Source organism: Macrotis lagotis, chromosome 4, assembly GCF_037893015.1.
Source record: "Macrotis lagotis isolate mMagLag1 chromosome 4, bilby.v1.9.chrom.fasta, whole genome shotgun sequence".
NCBI lineage: Eukaryota > Metazoa > Chordata > Mammalia > Peramelemorphia > Peramelidae > Macrotis > Macrotis lagotis.
In genome coordinates, this window is record NC_133661.1 from 166,615,643 (window position 1) to 166,641,010 (window position 25,368).

Genomic DNA, 25,368 nt, shown 5'->3' on the forward strand with positions numbered 1-25,368 from the left:
ATCTGACCTCAGACACGTACTAACTGTGAGATCCTGTTTAAGTTGTCACTTTAACCCTGTGTGCCTCAGTTTTCTCTTCTGTAGAACTACCTGGAGAAGGAAATAACAAACCACTATAGTATCTCTGCCAAGAAAAACCCCAAAAAAGGAATCATAAAGAGTAAGACATGACTGAAAATGACTGGACAACATCAAGGAAAAAAAATGAAATTCATCTGGAAGGGAAAAAAGTCAAGAATATCAAGGGAATCAGTGAAAAAAAAACGTGAAGGTGGCCTAGAAGTAGCAAATACCAAATGGTATAACAAAGTAGTAATCATCAATTAGAATAAATTAGATAATAAATATAAAGCAGCAAATGACCATAGTAATCTTATATTTGATAAAGTCAAAGGTTTGAGCTTTCGGAAAAAGAGTTCACCAGTCCAAAAACTGGTGGGAAAACTGGAAAGCAATTTGGCAGAAATTAGATATAGTCCAATATCTCATACTGTTAACTAAAATAAGGTCAAAATGGGTTCACAATCTAAACATAAAGGGTGCTATCAAAAGCAAATTTGGGGAGCAAGGGAAATTTTATCTTATCAGATCTATGCATAGAGAAGAATGTATGACAAAACAGGATATAAAGAACATCATGGGATATATGAGAGTATAATTTTGATTACATTCAATTGCAAAGGTCTTGCACAAACAAAATCAATTGCAGTAAGATTAGAAGGAAAGCAGGAAGCTAGGGGAAAAATTTTTTTCCCCAAGTTTTTTGTGATCAAGGTCTCATTTCTCAACCATACAGAGAATTGAGTCAAATTTATAAAATCACAAGTCATTCCCTAACTGAGAAATAGCCAAAGGATTCAAACAATTTTCAGGAAAAAAAATCTATCTGTAGTCTTATGAAAAAAAATGCTCTAAATCACTTTAGATGAGAGAAATGCATATTAAAAAAACCCTCAAAGATAAGGAAAATGATTAATATTGGAAGGGATGTGAGAAAATTAGTTGTGAATTGATTCAACCATTCTGGAGAGCAATTTGGAATTATGCCCAAAAGGTTAGAAAATTTTGCATACTCTTTGGCCCAGCAATACCACAACTAGGTAATTATACCAAAAAAAGATCAAAATAAGGAAAAGAACCTAAATGTACAAAATAGTTCTATCAGCTCTTTTTGTGTGGTGACAAAGAATTGGAAATTAAGGGGATGTCCATCAACTGGGCAATAACTTATTAGTTGTGGTATATGATTGTGATGGGAATAGTACTTTGTTATAAGTAATGAAGAGGAGGATGCTCTGAGAAAAACCTGAAAACATTTACATGAATTGATGCAAAGTGAAATGAACAGAACCAGGAGAAAATTGTTTCTAATAACAGCAATATTGTACAATGACCAACTGAGAAGGACTTAACAATCCACAACAATACAATGATCCAAGAGAGTTCTGAAGGATTTATGTTGAAAAATGCTAGCCACCTCCAGAGAATGAACTGATGGAGTCTGAATGCAGATCAAAGCAGAGCTGTATTTTTTTACTTTATAGGGTAGAGAGGACAAACTGGAGGTTGGAATCTTTGTTGTCTTTCATAACATGATTAATATAAAATATTTTTGCATAATTGTAAGATGAGGGAAGGAGAGAATTTGGAACTCAAAGTTTTAAAAAATGAATGTTAAAAAATTTACATGTACTTGAGGAAAAATAAAATGAAAGAGATTTTAAAATGTCTAACATTTAAGTTTAATCTAAAAAATTTTCTTCATAACATTCTTAAATTCAGGCTATTAAAAATAAACAATTTTTAAAAACTTCTTCAAAAGCAGTGGACTTGGATTTATGAAACTTCAAATCCTGGCTCTGAACTTTCTATCTGTGAGATGCTAGGGAGTCTCCCTGAACCTCATCTTATTTACCTGTAAAATGGGAACTATAATTCTTTGTACAAGATTCTACAAATCTGAAACACATTTCCTCCTCAACTCTATCTTTATAATTCCCAGTATCTTTCAAAGCAAGTTCAAGTGTCACCTTCTACCTGAACCTTATCCCCACAATTATTAGCACTTTTCCTCTGAAAATTACATTGTAATAATATAAATTATTTTGTATTAAAGGGCAATTAGGTAGCACAGTGGATTGACCATTGACCCAGGAGTCACCAAGATCTGAGTTAGGTATTTACTAGCTGTGTGATCCTGAACAAGTCACTTAATCCTATCTATTTGCCTCACTTTTTTCATCTGTAAAATGAGTTGGAAAAGGTAAGGGCAAACTACTCCAGTGGTGTGTGATCCTGAACAAGTCACTTAATCCTATCTATTTGCCTCACTTTTTTCATCTGTAAAATGAGTTGGAAAAGGTAAGGGCAAACTACTCCAGTGGTTCAGAGTTGGATATGACTGAAATGATTCAACAATAAAAACTTTGTATTAGCTTGTCTATGTTATATTTATTTGTTTGCATACTTTATTATTTTAACAGAATAGAAACTTCTTAAAGTTAAATATTATAAGTTTGGGGAGGGGGGCAGCTAAGTGGCCTAGTGGATAGAGCACTAGCCTGGAGTCAGGAGGATCTGAGTTCAAATCCAGCCTCAGACATTTAATAATTGCCTAGATATGTGACCTTGGGCAAGTCACTTAATCCCATTGCCTTAAATTTTTTTTAAAATTTTTAAAAAAGGTTTTGTCTTTGTATCAGCATTGTTTTGAACATAGGTAGTTCAGTGTATGAGACTCTGGACCTAGAATATAAAAGACCTGAGTTCAAATCTAAACTTAGTCACTTACTGACTGGCTTACAGGAAAAGTCACTTAATGCTAAATGTATCAATTTCCTCATCTTTTAAAAAGGGAAAAATAATAGGGCCTACCTTCAGGATTGTGACCATCAAATGAACTAATAATTGCAAAAATACTTTATAAACCTTAGAGCCCTGCATAAATACTAGCTACAATTAAAAACTGTTCATTAAATTGAATATTTATACTACGAACTCTTCGGGGTACTTTTAACAAAGTGCTCTTTAAACTATTGAAGTGTCATAATTGAGAAGTGGTAATAGTAAGAGTAATAGACATCTAATTGTGATGGTAATAATAGTTATATAGCAAAAATGGCACCAACCATATCTTAGTACAGAAGGAAAGATTTCCTAGATTGTAAATTTAGAGGGCAGGGACAAGGAAGGGAATGGGGGAAATGGTTTGGCCTTAGACTTTCTTACTATTTCAAAACTTAATCATAGCAAGGTTTAGTTAAGGATTATCATCTCTCATTACTCAGGCTGGACAACTAATATTACTCACACTTTGTAGTTATATTAAAGTTTCTACTAGAAGAACTGTGAGTTGTCTCTCTCAATTGAGATTCCAGCATCTTTATCTCGTTTCTGACAAAGTTAATGGCATTGTATAGTATGCAGCACTGAAAAATCCATTATTAACAAGGATCTACATGGTCCAGATGAGAAATTGTTTGCTAAGATGTTCTCCCTTTTCAATCCCCTTTGGTTCTGCACCCAAACCACCTCCTTTATTAAAATTCAGTCTCAAGCTTTCAATGTATAGTATGAGGACTATATCCATGATTTCACTGGTAAAGGAAATTGCTGAATGAGGAAATTAACTTTACCAATATAAGTCAGTATTCTCTCTGCAACTAGTTTTTAAAACATGCTAAAGCATTGAGAGATTTGTCCGGAGTCATACAGACAATAGACTTCTTGGCTTCAGAGTTAGCTCTCTCCTCTTATATGCAATAGTGCCTCTTTCCCCCGGGGATAGATATGAAACTAAATGTCTTTCAAGAGTTTGTTGGGGGGACTTCCAGCCAAGATGGCAGAGAGAAGACAGGCACAGTTCTAAAGTCTTCTGATCTTTCCCCATCTATCATAAGAAACAAACCTCTTAAAAGAAATCCGACCCACAAAACCCAGAAAGAAAAGCCAGGAGAAAGAACACCTCCTTCAGGATTTGTCTCCCGCAGCAGCATTGGCCAAATTCGGGCAGGTGAGTCTGGGCTCAGAGGGAGGATCAGCCCCGATCAACCAGATTAACAGCTGAATTGAAGCCCAGAGTCTGAGGTCCCTAGAGCTTGACCTGCTGGATCAGAGGCGGGGCTAGATGACAGGGGCTTGAGTCAACTAGGGAGCAGAGGCGCTGGTGTTAGTGCTGTCCCCCGGGAAATACTGGACAGGGCTGGGGGGAGAGTTCCGGTACAGGAGAGTTGTGGACACCATCCCTGGGCTCCTCTGGTCTGAGGAACTCTGAGTCCCATTACAGCTCAGACCTCTTCCAGGAACAAACAATTGCAAACTACTTCTGCCTCAGGCCCAGGTGTGTGAGCAGAAGAACCAGCCCAGTTGAGAAATGACCTTAGGCCAGGGTAAAGCCCACCATTGATTGAAGGCAAAAGAATTCAATAGCTCCAATTGAGAAGGCCTCAATCAAGAGTTTGTGGGGGGGGTGCAGCTAGGTGGGGCAGCTAGGGGAGCATCTAGATAGAAAACCAGCCCTGGAGTCCAGAGGATCTGAATTCAAATCCAGTCTCAGATACTTAATGATTACTAACTATATGACCTTGGGCAAGTCACTTAACCCCCTTGCCTTGCAAAAAACCAGAAAAAGGAAAAAGGAAAAAGAGTTAAGGGATGAGGGTAAGAATCAGCTTGGAGAGCTAGTCTTTCTGACAGCAAAGATGTAATTCTTATTTTTCCAGAGAAAAACTTTTCAAGAATCACTTAACCCCATTGTCTAGCAAAAAAAGAAGAAATATAACACACCCTATATCCCCACCAAAGAATATAAAGCTACCAAGCTTCCATCTTCCCATAGTCTTAGCAAAGCTCAGCATAAAAAGGTGTTAGGTTTGTTTTTCCAGAAGACAAACTATAGTAAATAGCAACATGATATTTTTTTCTGTTATATTTCTCCCACCATTTAAAATATTTAGCTCCTTGAAACTGTTTGTCTTCTCTTCCCTTTTCTGGCAGACTGTTGATTTCTTGTTTATAAACAATGTATGCTATAATTACAATATTTTAAAGAGAAATGACCATACAAGAACAACCTGAGATATTAGAATTAATATAGCAGATCATATTCATTTGCCTCATGCCCTTGGTAATTTCCTTCTGCAATCACTTTTTGTAGAAGTTACTCATTATGACCTCATTGAAAGACAAGATGGGTGACATAAGGACAATTTTTAAAATTACGGAAATTTTGAGTCTAGTCAATTTATGTCTGGGCAGATTAGCTTAGTTGATTGGAAATGGTTTGCTCAGAACATTTTTGAAAACTTAACTCTTAGCTAAAATAGCATTATCAAGGCCTATGTTGAAGTCAGGACATGCTGGTAAATGATTAGTCATCATCTTTCTGAAAATGCACAGCACACTTTTAAGTTTATTATGCATATTGACATTTTCCTCCATAACTTTTAAGTCTATACAATCAACAAAATGATGAATGAAGTCTTGATTTATAGTGTTGGCTGACTTCTGACATGTAAAGAAATGTTCACACTGAAAATTTAACAATCTGCTCTCTTGAACTAATAAGAGCCAACTCCCATATATCTCTGGTTATATACCTCTCTGTTAAAATTTATTCCAGCTCCCTGGGAATGTAGGACCCTGGAAGAAAATAGCACTAAGAATGAAAATCCATAGGATCCCACTGAGCCAGAAAGAGGACTTTATATGCTCAGAGGAAGCATTTATATATAAATGGTCATATGAGAATTACAAAACTTAGATTAAGGAAGGCTGACATGATATTGGTAAATCAGATTGTAAATTCTATTTAAAAGACTCAGTTGGATAAGACTCAATGGGTTTACTATAGGAACAATCAGTTAAATAATAATAACAATGACAAAATCATGTTTGTATAATGATTAAGATTTGATTGTCACAACAACCTTGTAAAGAAGACTACTATTATTCTTATTGCACAAATGAGAAATCTGGGCTTCAAAGAAGTTAAATTATTCTCTCAGCATCAAAAGCTAGTTAATGAGGGGAATTCAAACCCAGGTCTTCCTCCAACTCCAGAGTCCCAGTCACCACACTATACAGTCCCTAGTTCAAACAAGATCTGGATTGGTGTTAGAGCATGTCTCTTGGGGAGGAGTCAAGATGGCGGAATGGAGACAGGAACTCCTGCAAACTTTCCCCAAACCACTCCAAATATCTTTAAATAATGACTCTAACCAAATTCTAGAGTGGCAGAAACCACAAAAAGATTTAGTGAAACAATTTTCTAGTCAAGGACAACTTGGAAGATGAGAAAGGCTGTTCCACCAGGGTTGGAAAGGACCTGCAGTAAAGCCCAGGCAAGCTGACTCCAGTCGTCCAGGAACAGCCTGCGGAGTGCCTGGGTCCCTGGAGGTGGCTGGGTCTGGGGCAGCAGTGGCGATTTCCAGACCTCTCAGCCCAGGGACTGTCAAGGACAATTGGGAAGCTCAGAGGGAAAACTCTGCCAAACCAGAATGAGAGCAGAACCCAGGCCAGGGCAGGTCTGGGAGTCATGTGGCAGGGAGTCATCTGGCAGCCACAGACAGTGAAGGGGGTCAGGGAAGATTGCAAAGATCTCTCTGCCATCCCTTGCCCATAGTAAGATCCAGGCTGTAGTCTAGATCTCCAGTCCCAGGAAAAGGCGTTTAACTGTCATAGAAGAGCAGGGACTTTCCTCATGGTTCCAGGGCAGAAAGGAGGGCTTGTGGTCATCCACAGACCACAGCACAGACCAGGAGAGCAGTCAGAGCCTCTCATAAGATCTTGAAGGAATTGATGTCCCTGAAAACAACTACAAAAACCCTCAAAAGCTTGAGACAGGGGTAGCTAGGTGGCACAGTGGACAGAGTACTGGCCTTGGAGAACCTGAGTTCAAATCTAGTCTCAGACACATAATAATTACCTAGATGTGTGACCTTGAGCAAGCCACTTAACCCCAATGCCTTGCAAAAAAAAAAGCTGGGGACAATGTACCCTCCACCCTGGGAGCAGCACCCCATCTTAACAAAGAATTAAAATCAAGCCATAGACTTGGGAAATGAGCAAACACCAGAAGAAAAAAAAATCCAGCCATAGAAAATTACCTTGGTCCCAATGGGGGATCAAAATACATACTCAGAAGATAAGAAATTTAAAATTTATATATCCAAAGCCTCCAAGAAAACTATGACAAAGATTTTGAAAATCAAATAAGGAAGGTAGAGGAAAAAATGGGAAGAGAAATGAAAGCGATGTGAGAAAAATCATAAAAAAACAAGTCATGAGTTTGGTGAAGTAATTACCAAAAAATTTGAAGAAACTAACATTTTAAAAAACAGTTTGGGTCAAATGGAAAAAGCAGTCCACAAGGCCAAAGAGGAAAAGAATGCCTTAAAAAAGCATAATTGACCAGATGGAAAAGGAGATACAAAAACACTCTGAAGAAAATAATTCCTTCAAATGTAAAATGGAGCTAATGGAAGTGGATGACTTTGTGAGAAATCAAGGAACAATAAAATAAAACCAAAAGAAAGAAAAACTAGAAGAAAATGTGATATATCTCATTGGAAAGACAACTGACCTGGAAAATAGATCCAGAAGAAATAATTTAAAAATTATTGGACTACCTGAAAATCATGACCAAAAAAATTATTTCAAGAAACATTCCAGGAAAATAGCCCTGATATTTTAGAATCAGAGGGTAAAATATAAATTGAATGAATTCACTGATCACCTCCTGAAAGATATCCCAAAATGAAAACTACCAAGAATATTTTGGCCAAATTTCAGAACTCCCAAGTCAAGGAAAAAAAACCATAAAAAAAAATTCAAATATCATGGAACTACAGTCAGGGTAACACAAGATTTAGCAGCTTCTACATTAAGGGCTCATAGGGCTTGGAATCTGATATTCCAGAAAGCAAAAGAACTTGAATTTACAACTGAGAATTAACTACCCAGTAAAACTGAACATTCTCTTTCAGGGGAAAAGATAGACATTCAGTGAAATAGGGGAATTTCAAACTTTCTCTATTAAATGACCAAGGCTGAACAAAAAGTTTGATCTTAAAGTATAGGACTCAGGTGAAGTATAGAGTGGGAGGATGGGAAGGTCAAATTACAAGGGATTTAATGATGTTGAACTGTTGTATTCTAGTATGGGAAGATTTTGATAACATTTTCGTTTATTAAGTCAGTTAAAAGGAGCATATATATATATATATATAGACAAGCACAGGAGAGAATTGAATTTTAAGTTATATATTAAAAAGATGGAGTTAATGGGTAAGAAAGGAATGTATTGTGAGATAGAGAAAGGAGAAATGGAATGTTATTTCACAAAAACAAGGCAAGAAAAAGTTATTGCAATGGAGTAGAAGGGGGGAGAGTAAGGAGGAGTAAGTGAGCCTTTACTCTTATCAGAAATGACTTAGAATGGAAATAACACACTCAATTGAGTATAGAAATCTGTCTTACCCTAGAGGAAAAATATAAGAGGAAAGAAATGGGAGAAAGGGAACAGGGGGGAGGGAAGGGGAGATGTAGGACATGGAAGAGAGGGAAGATCATGGGAGAGGTTTTGGTTGTTTTTTTTTTTGCAAGGCAAATGGGGTTAAGTGGCTTGCCCAAGGCCACACAAGCTAGGTAATTATTAAATGTCTGAGGTTGGATTTGAACTCAGAGACTCCTGACTCCAGGGCCGGTGCTTTATCCACTACACCACCTAGCTGCCCCAAGAGGTCACTTTTGAGGAAGGACAGGGTGATAGGAGAGAAAGAGAGAGAGAGAGAGAGAGAGAGAGAGAGAGAGAGAGAGAGAGAGAGAGAATAGAACAAATGGGAATGGGAGGAAAAGGATGGAGGGAAATACAGCTAACAATAGCAACTGTGGGAAAAAATAGTGAAGCAATTTCTCTGATGAATTTATGATAAAGAATGTTATTCAACCCAAAGAAAGAGCTGATGGTGTCTGAATATAGACTGAAGCACATTCTTCCCCCCGCCCACTTTATTTTTCTTGTGGTTTCTCTTTCTTTATGTGGGAGAGGAGGATTATGTTTACTTTTACAACCTGACTATTGTAGTAATGTGTTTTATGACTACACATTTTTAACCTACATCAAGTAACTGACATGCTCAATGGGATTGGATGGGGTGGAAGGAAGGGAGAAAACTTGGAACTGAAGGATTTGGAAGTAAATGTTGAGATTTGCTTTTGCATGTAGCTGGGGTAAAATAAATGTAAATAAACAAGGTCTCTCAGATTTATCTGTAGTTCTGTTCTTTGGAAGGGATGGCAAAAGTCTGCCTTGAACCCAAGACTTTCTATTTCACAGTGTGGATTCCTGTAATCTGAGTATTGGTCTTCCATATCATTTATAGACTGTATCTGAATGGAGATCATACTTGCAGCTAAAGCCCCATCGATCCTATTCTAACAAAACTACATTTGTAATGTTGTATTCAGAGACATATTTAGAGAGCCTAGACAGATTGTAGGACTGCAAGAAGACAGTGACAAGGATAGTGAAAACCCTACGATCAGAACTTAAAAGTATTTGTGGAAGGACCTGAGGACCTCAACCTGGAAAAAAGAAAAGAAACAGATTTTGATTTGAGATAAACACAAAGTTCCTAAAAAATCCAAAAGTGGATAGATCTAGAGTTGGCAGAGTTTCTCTCATTGGAGGTCTTCAAACAATGGTCATAAGATCATCAGTTGTATATCATAGAAATTTCTTTGTAGAAAGAATTTGGGGTCAGTTTGGAGTACTTTAGTAGACCTCTAATATTCCTTTCAGTTCTAAAATCCTATGATTCCAAGATAATCCTAATTTAAACTAGTTCCTTCGTATCCAGACAGTGCACTAGTTACAACCTCATCTGTCAACTGAGCTCTGCAGTGTAGCCCTAGAAAAAATAGACAATTTAACAAATATACAACACTTGGCACAAGAATTAGGAAAGGAGGGCAGCTAGGTGGCACAGTGCATAGAGTACTGGCCCTGGAGTCAGGAGGACATGAGTTCAAATTTGGCCTCAGACACTTAATAAGTACCTAGCTGTGTGACCTTGGGCAAGTCACTTAACATTGCCTTGCCAAAAAAAAAGAATTAAGAATGGAAAAGTGTGACTATCTCAGTTCTTGTCTATGCCTGCTTATAGAAAAGTGAGAATCCACATCCTACAGGTAGACAGCTCATGTCATGAACCAGCTCAAGAGTGAATTTAGATTGTTGACATTTATGAAGTAATTGCACATCTGCCTCATGGAGTCCTTCTCTCCCTTCAAGATACAACTTAAGCACCATCTTCTATATGAAACCTTCCTGATCCTAATCCATTATTTTCTAGTGCCTTCCCTCCCAAAATATCTTGAAATTAACTACTTTGCAAATATTTGCATTCACTCATTTAACACAGGATGTTCCAGAAGTCTTAGTACAGTCCAAAACCTTTTTAAAACTTAAAACTACTAAGATGTTTAGCACAGGCAGGTGGTGCAGTAGATGGAGTCTGAAGGACCTAAGTTCAAATCTAGCCTGAGATACTTAATAGGCTTATGCCTCAAGACAATCTCTTTGTCTTGTCCCCTATCAGCAAAATGAGTTGGAGGAGGAAAAGTCAAACCAATCCTGTATCTTTGTCAAGAAATCATCAAACAAAGTCATAAAGAGTTGTTCACAACTGAAATGAAACAACAACAAAGACTTTGGGGACACCCTGTATTTACCCACCTATTTTTATGTTTTTATAGTATCTCTCATTAAAATGTAAGCCCCCAGGGGCCACTAGGTGGTGCAGTGGATAAAGCACCAGCCCTGGAGTCAGGAATACCTGGGTTCAAATCCAGTCTCAGACACTTAATAATTACCTAGCTGTGTGGCCTTGGGCAAGCTACTTAACCCTGTTTGCAAAAAAAAAAAAACCCTAAAGAAAAAAATAAATAAAAAATAAAATAAAATGTAAACTCCCTATGACTAAAAATATTTTCATTCTTTGTACTTGAATGTTCAAAGCTTAGAACAGTGTCTGGCACATAATAGGTGCTTAATAAATACAGGTTCATTAATTATCTGCTTACGATTATCTGGTTAGGATAATTACCTGTGACTATGTTATATGCTTAAAATAGTTGCAGATATCCCAGTGTCCTCCATATGATTTGCAGGGACCTCAAATTTTCAGTGGGGGGGTAGAATGTCTATAGAAAGAATATCTATGGAAACTCCCAGAGCAGAATTTGTTTCTTCTTATGAATCTTAAAAATATTTAATATATTAGGTGCTATAATCATTTTCATTCACAATCAAACTTTTTTCCTTGAAACTAAGGTACTTCTCATCACATTCAACTTAGATCAATGTATACCATGGAAACAATGTAAAGACTAACAGACTACCTTCTGTGGGCGGGGGGGGAGGAAACAAGATTAGAGGAAAAATTGTAAAATTCAAAATAAATAAATTTAAAAAAAAGAAACTGAGGTACTGCTGTAATTTTTGATCTAATAAAAAGAATGCTCGAAGTTAGTACATGTGTTCAGAATGTTTTCTTGTCTATAAAATGAAGATATTAAACTTGATATTCTCTAAGGTTTCTTTCAGCTTTAAATAATATGACCTTTAACCTTGGTATTTTGTATGTACAGGAGTCAAGGGTATTAATTAATAAGAAAACTATACATACAACTAGATCCAATCACATTAAATTTAATTTATTTCTCTCCTAAAATCTATTCAAAATTCCTTCATAATCCAAATATCCAAAATACTATTGTTTGTTAGTTAGAATTAAGCATGTAGGAGATAAAAATGGTAAATAGCAACAACTTTTGTAACAACATTATGTAGAACATTGTATATACCATCAGACTTTTTTTGAATTTGTTAGTTTTGTTGAACTTTTTCCTTCTTTAGTACAAGGGATGGTCCTATTGGGGGAGTTGGAGAATGGATACAGTAGGAAATGGAAATTGATAGGGGACAATAGGGATACAGTAGGAAATTCAAAAAATAAAAGTTATCAATAACAATTAATTTTTTAAAAAACAACTCTAAAGTTGCCCTAGCTGATAGTCCTTATATTCTGTTGTTCTGCTAGAATGAAGATTTACATTAAGAGATTAAAAAAACATTAGCTCTAAGAGCTGTCCAAATGGGAAAATAATAGATAAGGTAGCTTTTACAATAATTTTTTTTTACCACTGATGGATTATACAGTTTAAGAATCTAGAGCATGAACTCCTATAAGATTTAGAAAATAGAGGAAACACAACTGAAATTCAAAGAAACTGATGATATTCAGTTCGTATTATGAGCAACAAGAGGAAATTGAATTTCAACAAACTCATTTAAGTAACATTTATTATGCATTTATTTTGTACAAGATACTATATGAGGTGCTAGAGACAAAAAGAAAAATCATTCAATCCCTACCTTCAAAGACCTGACTTGCTCTTGAAAAGACTAAGAATTCCAAAACTGAGAGTATATATCACGGAACGTTCTTGTATAATCATCAATCATTTACATTTAGATCTTAGAAGAGACAATAAGTGACAAAATTGGGTAGGAGGGAACCCCCAATGGAATCTAGAACTTTCTTGAACAGATGCCAAGGGCTAGTCTTTTCATAGGTTCATGCCTACAGAATACAAATAATTCATATTTACTTAATACTTTGAGGTCTCCTCTATATTTTATCAACAAAACTCAGCAGGAAGAGACAGAAAGAAAAATCCAACTTAAAAAATTATGGATAATATAAAAACGTAACAGTAATGTATGGGGTGGGGAGGGAATAGGAAAGAATTGGACTATGAAGATATTCATTAATTGGGGAATGCAAATTATGGTATATAAATATGATGGAATGCTATTGTATTATAAAAAAACAATAAAGAAGATGGTTCCCTGCCCCCCCCCAAAAAAAACCTTAGGAAATCTTGTTGGGAAGACTTTGTAGTAATGCAAAGTGAAGTAAGCAGAACCAGGAAAACAATGTTACTATAATGTTGTAAAGATATCTTTGAGTTAGAAACTCTGATCAAGACAATGACCAACTACAATTCCAAAGGACTCATGCTTAAACAACCTATCCATCTCCAGATAGAGAGCTGACAGAGTCAAAGTACAAATTGAAGCACAGATTTTTTTTCTCTTTATTTCTTTTTCTTTCTTTTTTGGCAGGAATATGGCTAATGTAAGAATTTATTTTGTTTAACTTTACATATTTGTAATGTGGGTTTGGGGTTTGGGGTTTTGCTTTCTCAGTAGGTGGGGGGAAAGGCAGTAAGATGGAGAGAATTTGGAACTGAAAATAAAATCTAATTGTATTTTTAAAAATTAAGTGTTGGGTTTAGTCCAGGACATTGACAAGCTAAGGAAAGTCTGGAGAAAGGTGACCAGAATGGTGAAGGTCCTTCAGCCTTTTTCATAAGAGGAGAACTTAGAGAAAGTGAAGCTATTTAGCCTGAAAAGAAGACTCAAGGAGGGCAAGATAGTGTTTAAGTATCTGAAGAACTAGCATAAGGACATGTTCTAGTTAGCCCCAGAAGGCAGAACCATGATCAATAGGTGGAAGTTGAAAATGGGAAAATTTAGACCTGATGTGAAAAAAAAAAATTTCTGACCAAAAAAATGGAATGAGTCACCTTATGACTTGGTGGATTCTTCCTCTTTGGAAATCTTCATTAGAGGATAGATGAAAACTTATTGGTTATATTTTAATAGGAAGAATTGAACTATATTGTCCTTAAATTGTAATTCTATTAGTTGAATAAAATAGTATCTGGTCTCTTTCAAGATATTTGTTTGTTGGGGGCGACTAGATGGCATAGTGCATAAAGTACTGGCCCTGGAGTCAAGAGTATCTGGGTTCAAATCTGGTCTCAAACACTTAATAATTACCTAGCTGTGTGGCCTTGGGCAAGCCACTTAACCCCATTTGCCTTGCAAAAACCAAAAAAAAAAGATTTATTTGTTGTTGTAACAGGTTTTCATATAATCTAATTGGGTGACTGTGCTGTGCCTGTGCCAGTTGACAATCACATCAACCTCACACTTTTCTGTAATTTCCTTCCTAATTTTTCTGCCTGGTTTCTAAGGTAATCAAGTGTTTTGTTTTTGATACTTCCACATTAATTTATATAAATTTACAATCTTTCATTGATTAACTCTAAATCCCCCACCCCAGGTATTAGGAAATCAGAGAAATCATTTTCCCTGGAACCTTTTGCTTCTCTCACACTCAGTCTCAAGTTTCATGTTTTATTAAGTTTAAAAAACATCAGCATTATTGTACTTAAAATTTTTATAGTTGCAAGAACACAAAGACATAAATAAATATCTATGGTGAATTGGGAGAAATGTTCATAGCCAGAGTCATCATTGTATTCTTCAAAAGAAGACGAAGAAAGAGACCTGGAAAGGAATATTTTCACTCTTCAATTCTATAAACATAGTTCTCTCTCAGTATGGCAACCCTAATCTCTCAGGAATTTATTTCATAGTGTCTCTTCACAAAATAAGAGTTAAACAGTTCTCTCACAATATCTCTTGAGATTCTTTCACAGATAACAACTAATTCTAGTCATCCTCCCACAGACTTCAAAAATAAGAGTTAAGTCTCTTAATCCCAATATCTCACAAAAATGACAGTTAAACTTTCTTAATAGCAGTCTCTGACAAAATGGCAGCTAACTCTCTCAGTCCTCACCCAGAAAACTCAGAAATAAAAATTAACTCTTAGTTTTAACTCCTGGAAATTGCAGTTTCAGCTGAATTCTCTCATAAATCTGACTCCTACCATGACAGTTAACTCTTCTAAGATTATTTTTCCTACATCATATTGCTTGCTTCTTCTGTAGATGAGAGGAGACCTGGAGAGGGAGAGAGAATTTGGAACTCAAAATTTGAAAGAAATTTAATGTTTTTAAAAATTAAACTATTTTAATTAAAGATTTAATTTAATTTAATTTAATTTTGAGTTTTACAATTTTTCCCAGTCTCACTTCCCTCCCCCAGTCCCCCACAGAGAGCAATTTGTCAGTCTTTACATTGTTTCCATGTTAAACTAAATTTTTTAAAAAAGATAATTGACCCTCTTAAAGATATAGTAACAATATTCATAGTCTCTGAGAGGGACTATTAAAGTTGATGTTATATATAAATTAAATTTCTTCAAGAAATAGTGAAAAGTTGTTCTTTATCCATATCACATTTTTCAGTTGCTTATTTGAATGTCATGTTCATGCTCTTGAAACTGCATAGTATCTTATCTTTGTCCCTTTGTCCCCTTTTATTTTGATATTTTCCCTAAAGGATTTGACGATTTGAATACACACATGTCATGATTCAAAACTAGTCTCCATGTCAGTAATCAGTCATTTCCTGTCTCTTAAGTACTAGAAGGACTAGGTGCATTGATTGCTGAGGAAAGATTATTTGAAGTAAAAATCTTAATTCTTCCATCTCTATTTTCTTTGCTGAAAGGACTTTTTTAAAATGCATTGCATATGTTGATAAAATTTGGTCTTTTGATATATTCTCAATTTCTAGTGCATTCTCAAATTCTAGTCCTTTTAGTGTTGTTATGAGTTCAGTTTTTTTTTGTGATTTTCATAGAATCACAACTTAAATCACAGTAAAATTCAAGTTCTGGCAGGTTGGAAAGGCTTTAACCATTTTTTAAAGATTTATTTATTTTGAGTTTTACAATTTTTCCCCTAATCTTACTTCCCTTCCCCCACCCCCCACAGAAGGCAATTTATCATTCTTTCCATTGTTTCCATGGTATACATTGATCCAAAATGAATGTGATGAGAGAGAAATTGTATCCTTAAGGAAGAAACATAAAGTATAAGAAACAGCAAGATCAGACAATAAGATATCAGGGTTTTTCTTTTTTCTAAATTAAAGGTAATAGTTTTTGGTCTTTGTTCAAACGCCATAGTTCTTTCTCTGGTTATGGATGGCATTCTCCATTGCAGACAGCCCCAAATTGTCCCTGATGGTTGCACTGATGGAATGAGTGAGTCCATCAACATTGATCATCGCTCCCATATTGCTGTTAGGGTACACAATGTTTTTCTGGTTCTGTTCATCTCACTCAGCATCAGTTCATGCAAATTCCTCCAGGCTTCCCTGAATTCCCATCCCTCCTGATTTCTAATAGAACAATAGTGTTTCGTGACATACATATACCACAGTTTGTTAAGCCATTCCCCAATTGAAGGACATTTACTTGATTTCCAGTTCTTTGCCACCACAAACAGGGCTGCTATGAATAATTTTGTATAAGTGATGTTTTTTACCCTTTTTCATCATTTTTTCAGGGTATAGACCCAGTAGTGGTATTGCTGGATCAAAGGGTATGCACATTTTTGTTGCCCTTTGGGTGTAATTCCAGACTGCTCTCCAGAAAGGTTGGATGAGGGGGGCAGCTAGGTGGTACAGTGGGTAGAGCACTGGCCCTGGAGTAAGGAATACCTGAGTTCAAGTCCAGCCTCAGACATTTAATGATTACCTAGCTGTGTGACCTTGGGCAAGCCACTTAACCCCATTGCCTTGCAAAAACTAAAAAAAAAATTGACTCAGTTCTCTGTATATTTTAAAAATGAGTCCTTTGTCAGAAACATTAGTTGTAAAGGTTGTTTCCCAGCTTACTGCATTTCTTTTGATCTTGGTTACAGTGGTTTTGTCTTTGCAAAAGCTTTTTAATTTAATGTAATCAAAACAATCTAGTTTGCTTTTAGTGATGTTCTCTTCCTTGGTCATAAACTGCTTCCCTTTCCATAGATCTGACAGGTAAACTAGTCCTTATTTTTCTATTTTGCTTATAGTATTGTTTTTTAATGTCTAAATCCTGTATCCCTTTGGATCTTATTTTGGTATAGAGTGTGAGGTGTTGGTCTAAACTAAGTTTCTTCCATACTAACTTCCAATTTTCCCAGCATTAACCATAATTTCAGTAATATACTATGTCTGTTTTCTGTTCCCAGCAAAGAAGTAATAGGGCATTAGGATTAATTGTAAGCTGACAAATTAATGATGAGGTTTTTTGGGGGATAACAAGTTTATGCAAACATAAATATACTGGGGGATTCAACCCACAATTTTGCAGTGAAGGAAAAAAATGAAGGGATTTGTCCAAAGTTTGATAGCTCATACATAGAAGTTACTCTGACCCTAAATTCAGATTTCATTCTACCATATTTCATTTCATTCCAGTACTCTTCATATCCAGGACACTTTTCTTGAATATACAAGTGCAACAGGAACCTGGATATGGAACCCAATTGCTATAAGCACATACACAAAGTACCCTTAATGCATTTCTCCATAAGGAAGTGATTTGGGAGCCTACGTCCTGGAAAGTCATGACATATAATTGAATTGCCTGGAAGAGACTTTGCAGCATGCACAGGCATTCCGTAACTGGTTCTGATTTGTTAACCAAATGGTGCATAAGAGCCTTTTTGATTAGCTGAGGCAGTTACACTGAGAACTGGGATGTATTCAAAAAGCACTTCTCTTTTTCTGATTTCTTTCTTCCTGGTGGAGTTTTAATAAGAAAAAAAAAGGAAAAAAAATAACTGAATGGTAGCCTTGAGTCTCCCCATTGATGTCTGACATGATCAGTGAACCCTGGTCACATTCCTTTGTCTTAATATTTACTCTTTTTTTTTTTTTGAAAGGCAATGGGGTTAAGTGGCTTGCCCAAGGCCACACAGCTAGGTAATTATTAAGTGTCTGAGGTCAGATTTGAACTCAGGTACTCCTGACTCCAGGGGACCAGTGCTCTATCCACTGTGCCACCTAGCCACCCCTACTCTTTTCTTTTAAGCAAAGGAGATTGGAGATTATGATCTTGTGAGTTTCTAAAGGTCAAGGGAGTGATAGGAGGTCTAGGAGTAGAGTTCATGAAGTCACCAACCCAGTCCTGAGGAACCAAGGATAAATTTTCAGAGCCCAGTCCAGTAGTAGTTGAAACAATGGTTCATACAACAATACCAATTTTACATGACAATTTAGTGGTAGTGTAGAAATTACTTCCAGGGTCTGGAATGGTATAGATGAGGGTATACTCCAGCAGTGTTAGGGAAAGAAGGAAAGATGCTTGTACTTTTATTCTTTCAATATATTTAATTATTGCTTTGGCAAAGTTAATTAATGATAATTGATTAAATGGGATGGCAGTTCAATGGTGAATAATAGTAAGGATAACACATCAGAACATGGACCTGAGCCAAAAGCACTAAAAAAGAAACATCTGAACTCCTCAAAAGAGTAGTTCTAGAACCCTTAGGAGAAAAAGTAAATCTTGCTCTGGATGTGTGAGATCAGAGACTACTATATACAAGTTTGAGGCTTCTAAGCAGCCTACAATACTTGACTTTTTTTAAATCCAGAACCATATTTTCCAAGTTATTTTTTTTTAGGTTTTTGCAAGGCAAATGGGGTTAAGTGGCTTGCCCAAGGCCACACAGATAGGTAATTATTAAGTGTTTGAGACCAGATTTGAACCCAGGTACTCCTGACTCCAGGGTCAGTGCTTTATCCATTATGCCACCTAGCCGCCCCTCCAAGTTACTTTTCACCATCTTCCCCTAAACCCTCTTTCAAATTGAAATTACTAGATTCTTTGTATTTACTTAATTTATTTAGTATTTTATTTTTTGCATTTACATGTAAAAAATATTTTTTCACATTCCATATTCTCTCCCTTCCTCCCTCCCTACCCTCACATTCTTCTTTGAGAAAGCAAGCAATTCTATGTAAGTTATAGATGTGTAGTCATACAAAATATTTTCTATATAGTCATGTGAAGAAAAAATAAACACCCTCAAAAAGTCCCAAAAAACCTCAAGAAAAATAAAGGAAGCAAAAAAAAAAAATGCTCCAGTTTGCATTTAGACACAATCAGTTCTTTCTCTTGGGATAGATAGCATTTTTTATCATAAGTCCTTCAGAGATGTTTTGGGTCATTATATCGCTGAGAATAGCTAAGATATCCACAACTGATCATCCCACAACATTGCTGTTACTTTGTACAAGGTACATTTCACTTTGCATCAGTTCATGTAAGTCTTTCTAGGTTTTTCTGATAACATCCTGCTCATCATTTTTTTTTAGGGCTTTTTTTTTGCAAGGCAATGGGGTTAAGTGGCTTGCACAAGGCCACACAGCTAGGTAATTATTAAGTGTCTGAGTCCAGATTTGAACTCAGGTTCTCCTGACTCCAGGACCGGTGCTCTATCCACTGTGCCACCTAGCCGCCCCTGCTCATCATTTTTTAAAGGACAATAGTATTCCATCATAATAACATAGCACAATGTTCAGCCATTCCCCAATTGATGGGTAACCCTTCAATTTCCATTTCTTTGCCACCAGAAAAGAACTGCTATGAATATTTTGTACACATAGATTCTTTTCTTTTATGTTTTTTAATTTTGGGGGGACACAGAATTAGTAGAGGTATTACTAGGTCAAAGGATACACGTGATTTTTAAAACCTCTTAGACATAGTTCCAAATTGCTTTACAGAATGGTTGAATCAATTCACAACTCCACTAATACTACATTAATATCTCATTCCCCCCACATGTCCTCCAATATTTGTCATTTGTTTTTATGTCTCATTAATCAATTTAATAGATATGAGATTACACCTCAGAATTGTTTTGATTTTCATTTCTCCAGTAAATAGTGAGTTAGAACATTTTTTCATATGGCTAGAAATAATTTTGATGACTTCATGTGAAAATTAGGAAATTTTTCTTATTTTTATAATTTTTACTTAGCTCTCTAAATGAGAAACGACACTATATTTTCCTCCATCCTATTCCCCCACCATTTCTCTTCCTCCATTCATCCTATCCCTCCTCAAAAGTGTTTTGCTTCTGTCTCCGCCCTCAATCAGCCTCCTTTTCTATCAATGCCCCCTTCTTCCCTTCCTATTTTCCTTTAGTGTAAGTTAGACTTTTATATTCACTTGAGTGTATGTTATTTCCTCTTTGAGCCAATTTTAATGAGAGTAAGATTCACTAATTTCCCCATTATCTCCTGCCTTTTTTCACAGCAAAAACTTTTTCTTCCCTCTTTTATGTGAGATAATTTACCCCATTCTAACTCTCTTTCTTTCTCCCAGTACATTTCTTTCTCACTCCTTAATTTTATTTTTTAATGTTGTCCTTTCATAATCAACTCACCCTTGTGCCCTCTGTCTATAATATATATACACACTCCTCCTAACTGCCCCAATAATGAGAAAGTTCTTTTTTTCTTTGTTTTTGTTTTTGTTTTTGCAAGGCAATAGGGTTAAGTGACTTGCTCAAGGTTACACAACTAGGTAATTATTAAGTGTCTGAGGCAGCATTTGAACTCAGGTCCTACTGACTCCAGGGCCTGTGCTCTATCCACTGTGTCACCTAGCTGCCCCTGAGAGAAAGTTCTTGTGAGTTACCAGTATCATCTTCCCATATAAAAATATAAACAGTTTAACCTTAATAAGTTCCTTATGATTTCCCTTTCCTGTTTACCATTTTATACTTCTCTTAAGTTTTGTATTTGAAAACCAAATTGTCTAATCAATGCTGGTCTTTTCATCAATTCATTGAATGTCTATTTTCCCCTTCAAGATTATACTATTCTGTGGTCAAGGTGATTCTTGACTATAATCCTAGCACCTTTGCCATCTGGAATATCAAACTGCAAGCCCTTCAATCCTCTAATATAGAAACTGCTAAATCTTGTTTCATCCTGACTGTGACAGCATGATATTTGTATTGTTTCTTTCTGGCTACTTACTAGAATTATTTTCTCTGGGTGCTTTAGAATTTGGCTATAATATTCCTGAGAGTTTTCATTTTGAGATGTCTTTCAGGAGGTGACTGATGAATTCTTTTAATTTCTATTTTACCCTCTTAAGGGCAGTTTTTCTTGTTAATTTCTTGAAAGATGTCTAGATTTCTTTTTTTGACCCTGGTTTTCAAGTAGTCCAATAATTCTTAAACTATCTCTCCTCTAGATCAGTTGTTTTTTAATCAGATTGTTCACATTTTTCTTCTATTTTTTCCATCTTATTGGTTTTGTTTTATTTTTTCTTAATATTTCAGGGAGTTATTAGATTCCACATACCCAATACTAGTTTTTAAGGATTTATTTTCTTCAGGGAACTTTTGTACCTCCTTTTCCATTTGTACATTTCTACTTTTTAAGGAGTCATTTTCTTCAGTTATCTTTTAATATATCTTTTCCAATCTGGCCCAGTCTATTTTTAAAGTGTTATTTCCTTCAATATTTTTGTGCCTCCTTTAACAAGCTATTGACGCATTTTTCTATGATTTTCTTACATCACTCTCATTTCTCATCCCATATTTTCCTCTCCCTCTCTTATTTGATTTTCAAAATTTCTTTTTTGAGCTTTTCCATGACTTGAGTCCAATTTATATTTTTCTTAAAACCTTGGAAGGAGGGATTTGACTTTGTTATCTTCTGAGTGTGTGTTTTGTTCTTCCTTGTTATCATAGTAACTTTCTATGGTCAGAATTTTTTCTGTTATTTGCTCATTTTCCCAACCTATTAACTTGACTTTTAAATCTTTGTTAAAATAGATCTCTGCTTCCAGTGTGAAGACTTGAATTGTCCTAAGTGTCTGGAGTTTGTATAGCTGCTTCAGGAACCTTTCTGCTTCCAAGGTGGCATGATCTAAGGAGAAGTGTTTACTACTCTTCTGGCCTATGCTCTAGTCTGTGAGTGTAATCTTTTATATCCTGGAATTGTGAGGAGGATTTCATTCCCCTGAGGTTACAAGCTCTTGTTTTCTCTTTTCTTGCTGCTGCTGCTACTAGTCCAGTAACATCCAAGACCTGCTCCTGGTTTGCTGGGACCATGTCAGCACTGGCACAGCTTTTCCTAGACTGTGGTCCAGCTTCACACCAGTGTGATACAGTTTCCCCCTTCTAAGTTGTCTTTGGAATCTATGGTCTGAGAGGTCTGAAAACTGACACTGCTTCCACTGATTCAGTTATCCTGAAGCTTACTTCTGGTTTGCTAGGGATTAGTTTACCCTGTTGTGTTCTATGCTGAACTGCACTCCTCTCTTACCCTGGCACAGTAAGACTTTCCTGCCAATCTTCTAAGTTGTCTTGGGCTGGAAAATTGCTTTCCTCTATCTTTTTGCGGGTTCTGCCTCTCTAGAATTTGTTTAAAGTCTTTATTTAAAAGTCAAATCCCTACCTTTACCATCTTGGTTCCATCTTGAAATCACTAGGTTTCAAGGGAGGTATTGATTTGGTTTGGAGGATTGTCAGTGTATTTGAATATCTTCTCTTTTTTTTTATAAGGTTTTTGCAAGGCAGTGGGGTTAAGTGGCTTGCCCAAGGCCACACAGCTAGGTAATTATTAAGTGTCTGAGGTTGGCTTTGAACTCAAGTCCTCCTGACTCCAGGGCCAGCATTCTATCCACTGTGCCACCTAGCCACCCCATTATTTGAATATCTTAATAAGAAAACTTCTCCTATGATGTCTGCTCTTATGCTTCCACCTAGCAGGGAGATAACTTTGGTTACTGAAGACCATATCAGCAGAATTAGGTCCTTCTAAACTGGAAAGATCTATATGTGCTCTCCTGATGGACTATCTTTCATTCAAGAATCATCCTAGCTAGGTTGGGAGAGATCAACTTAATCAACAGCTCAAGTTCAGAGGGAAAAATTCTTTGCTCACATTTCCTGAAGAAAACTTGCATTCTAGGGGCAGCTAGGTGGCGCACTGGCCCTGGAGTCAGGAGTACCTGGGTTCAAATCTGGTCTCAGACACTTAATAATTACCTAGCTGTGTGGCCTTGAGCAAGCCACTTAACCCCATTTGCCTTGCAAAAAAACCTAAGAAAAACAAGCAAGCTTGCATTCTAAATTGATGGAAAGACATCCCAGATTGACCAAAAAATTTTTTTAGGTTGAAATTTTGAAGAATAACCCTAAACTAGCCTTTCTCAGAGTTTTCCAGTGTGAAGCTGGGCAATCACTACTCCTTAATCACCCTTCACTATCTCTATTTAATGTTCCTATCTTCCTGCTCAATTTTCAAGTTCTCTTTCTTTTTCACAAGGAAAGAGAAGATTGTACCAATTTAGTAAGAATAATTCTGTATCTAAATTTGTCACAATAAAACCAGTGCTACAGTAGAGAGAGGCTCCAACCTTGAATAAAATCCAAAGAGTGCCAATTCAGTAGTGAGAATCTACTATAGATCCATTTCTACCTATGTGACAAAAAGATTACAAAAGAAGAGATTTCCAAAATGTTAACCAGAATTTTGGAGAAATTGCTTGAATTTCTTGATTAATCTCTTTATCTTTTTTATTTTAATGTCTTGGAAGTTATTAATCATATTTACATTTCAGTAATTCATATTTGAAAAGAGAGAAATTATGAAAGTCCCTATGATCAGAGCCTTGAAGAACATAAGATTTAGAAATGGAAGAAATCTTAAAGATATTACAACTCAGTCCCCCTCATTTTACAGATGGGTCATAAAGAGTTAAGGGACTTGTTCTGCATCCCAAAGAGGTCATGAAAAAGGGTAAAAAATCCACCTGTACAAAAATATTTATAGTGACTCTTTTCATGGTAGCAAAGAATTGGAAATTGAGGGAATACCCATCAATTGGGGAAAGGATGAACAAATTGTGATAAACGAATGTGATTGAACACTATTGTTCATTGAGAAATCAGGAGGGAAAGGACTTCAGAAAAGTTTGGAAAGACTTACATGAACTGATGCTGAATGAAATGAGCAGAACCAGAGGAACATTATACACACTAAGAACACTGGATGATGATCTGTTATGATGAACTTATTCATTTCAGCAGTACAATAATCAAAGACAATTCTAAAAGGCTTGTGATAGAAAATATCAACCATATTCAAAAAGGAACTATGGAATTTAAAAGCAGACCAAAGCTTACTGTCCTCATTTTTAAATGTTGTCTAGTGTATCATGTTATTTTTTCTAATACTTTTTCTTACATTTAGATTTTATTCTTTTCTTTTCTTTTGAATTGATAAGGATCTATGTTTAGCATGGTAACACATATAAGGCCTATATTAGACTGGCTTTTTATCAAGGAGCGGGGGAAGGGAATACAAATCCTAGGTCTCCCAGTTCAGGATCCCTTCCCCTTTACCATGCTACCTCTCAGTAGATGGTCATGTCCAACTCTTCATGATCGTGGGTTTTTGGGGCAAAGATACTAGATGAGTTCCCCATTTCCTTTTCCAACTTATTTTACAGATAAAGAAACTGAAGCAAAGTTTTAAATGACTTGCCTAGTTAGTAAGTCACAGAGTAAATTTGAACTCAGGTCCAGCTCTCAGGACTCAGGACTTCGGGTCCAGTTCTCTATCTACTGTACCTCCTAGCTGCCTTTTCAGAGTCTACTAAATGTAAACTAATAAGCACTTCAGCCAGAGAATTCTCTCTGTGGCTTACCTAAACATGTATATCATTCTTTTGGCACTTATATCATTAGCTTCCTTGCCATGCATATTCATCTTATCTTCTCAACTAGATTGCAAGCTACTTAGAGACAAAGATTCTAACTTCTACATGTACTTCCACATGATCGCTACTATACCTTACCAACAGCAAGCAGTAAATAAATACCCAATAAATTTCCAAGTCCTGTTGATTCTATTTCCATGATTCTCACATCCATCTCATTTTCTGTCCCTATATATCCACCATTCTAATTCAGACCCCTATCAACTCACCTAGACTAGTGCAATAGCCTCTAGATTGATCTTCCTTCCTCTCATCTTTTCCCTCTATAATCCACTCTCCACCCAACTGCCAAATTGATAATCCAAAAATAAAGATTTGACCACATCACTCCCCTACTCAAGAAGTTTTGGGGCTCCCTATTTCTCCTAAGATAAACTATAAATTCCTCTGTTAGACATTTAAATCCCTGAGTATCTAGCTCCAATTTATCTTTTCAGATTAATTTCACTGTATTTCTCTTCACAAATTCTTCATTTCAACCATATTTGCTATTTTTATATATATGACATCCCATCTTCCACCTCTCTGCCTTTTCCCAGTCTTCCCCCCATTCCTAGAATGCTCTCTTATCTTTGCTTCATGATCTTTCTAGCTCCCTTCAGTCCTCAGCTCACATACTATATCCTATGAAGTCTTGCATAATCATTCTTCATTGTTTGTGCCTCTGAATTACTTTGCAATTTTTAAAAATCTATTTAGGTTTGATAGTACTCTCCTATCACACACTAGGTCAGGTCACCAGAGCTCAGCTGATCATAGTAAGGTCCTAAGGATATCACTAAGTGATCTGGGGAAG

The 25,368-nt window shown here is 36.1% G+C and overlaps 1 long non-coding RNA gene across 2 annotated transcripts in view; it reads right to left on the reverse strand.

The window, feature by feature from the left end:
• LOC141520076 (uncharacterized) overlaps positions 1 to 25,368 on the reverse strand; it is a 40,185-nt gene that overhangs the window by 11,039 nt on the left and 3,778 nt on the right. Inside the window, exons 2-3 of one of the 2 annotated variants that reach the window (XR_012477536.1) lie at positions 14,811 to 14,883; positions 14,315 to 14,425 (exon numbers count right to left, since the gene is read on the reverse strand). This is a non-coding gene — a long non-coding RNA (uncharacterized LOC141520076). Of the gene's footprint in view, positions 1 to 14,314; positions 14,426 to 14,810; positions 14,884 to 25,368 lie in introns of those variants that run through there. The other variant, XR_012477535.1, reaches the window with a different exon arrangement.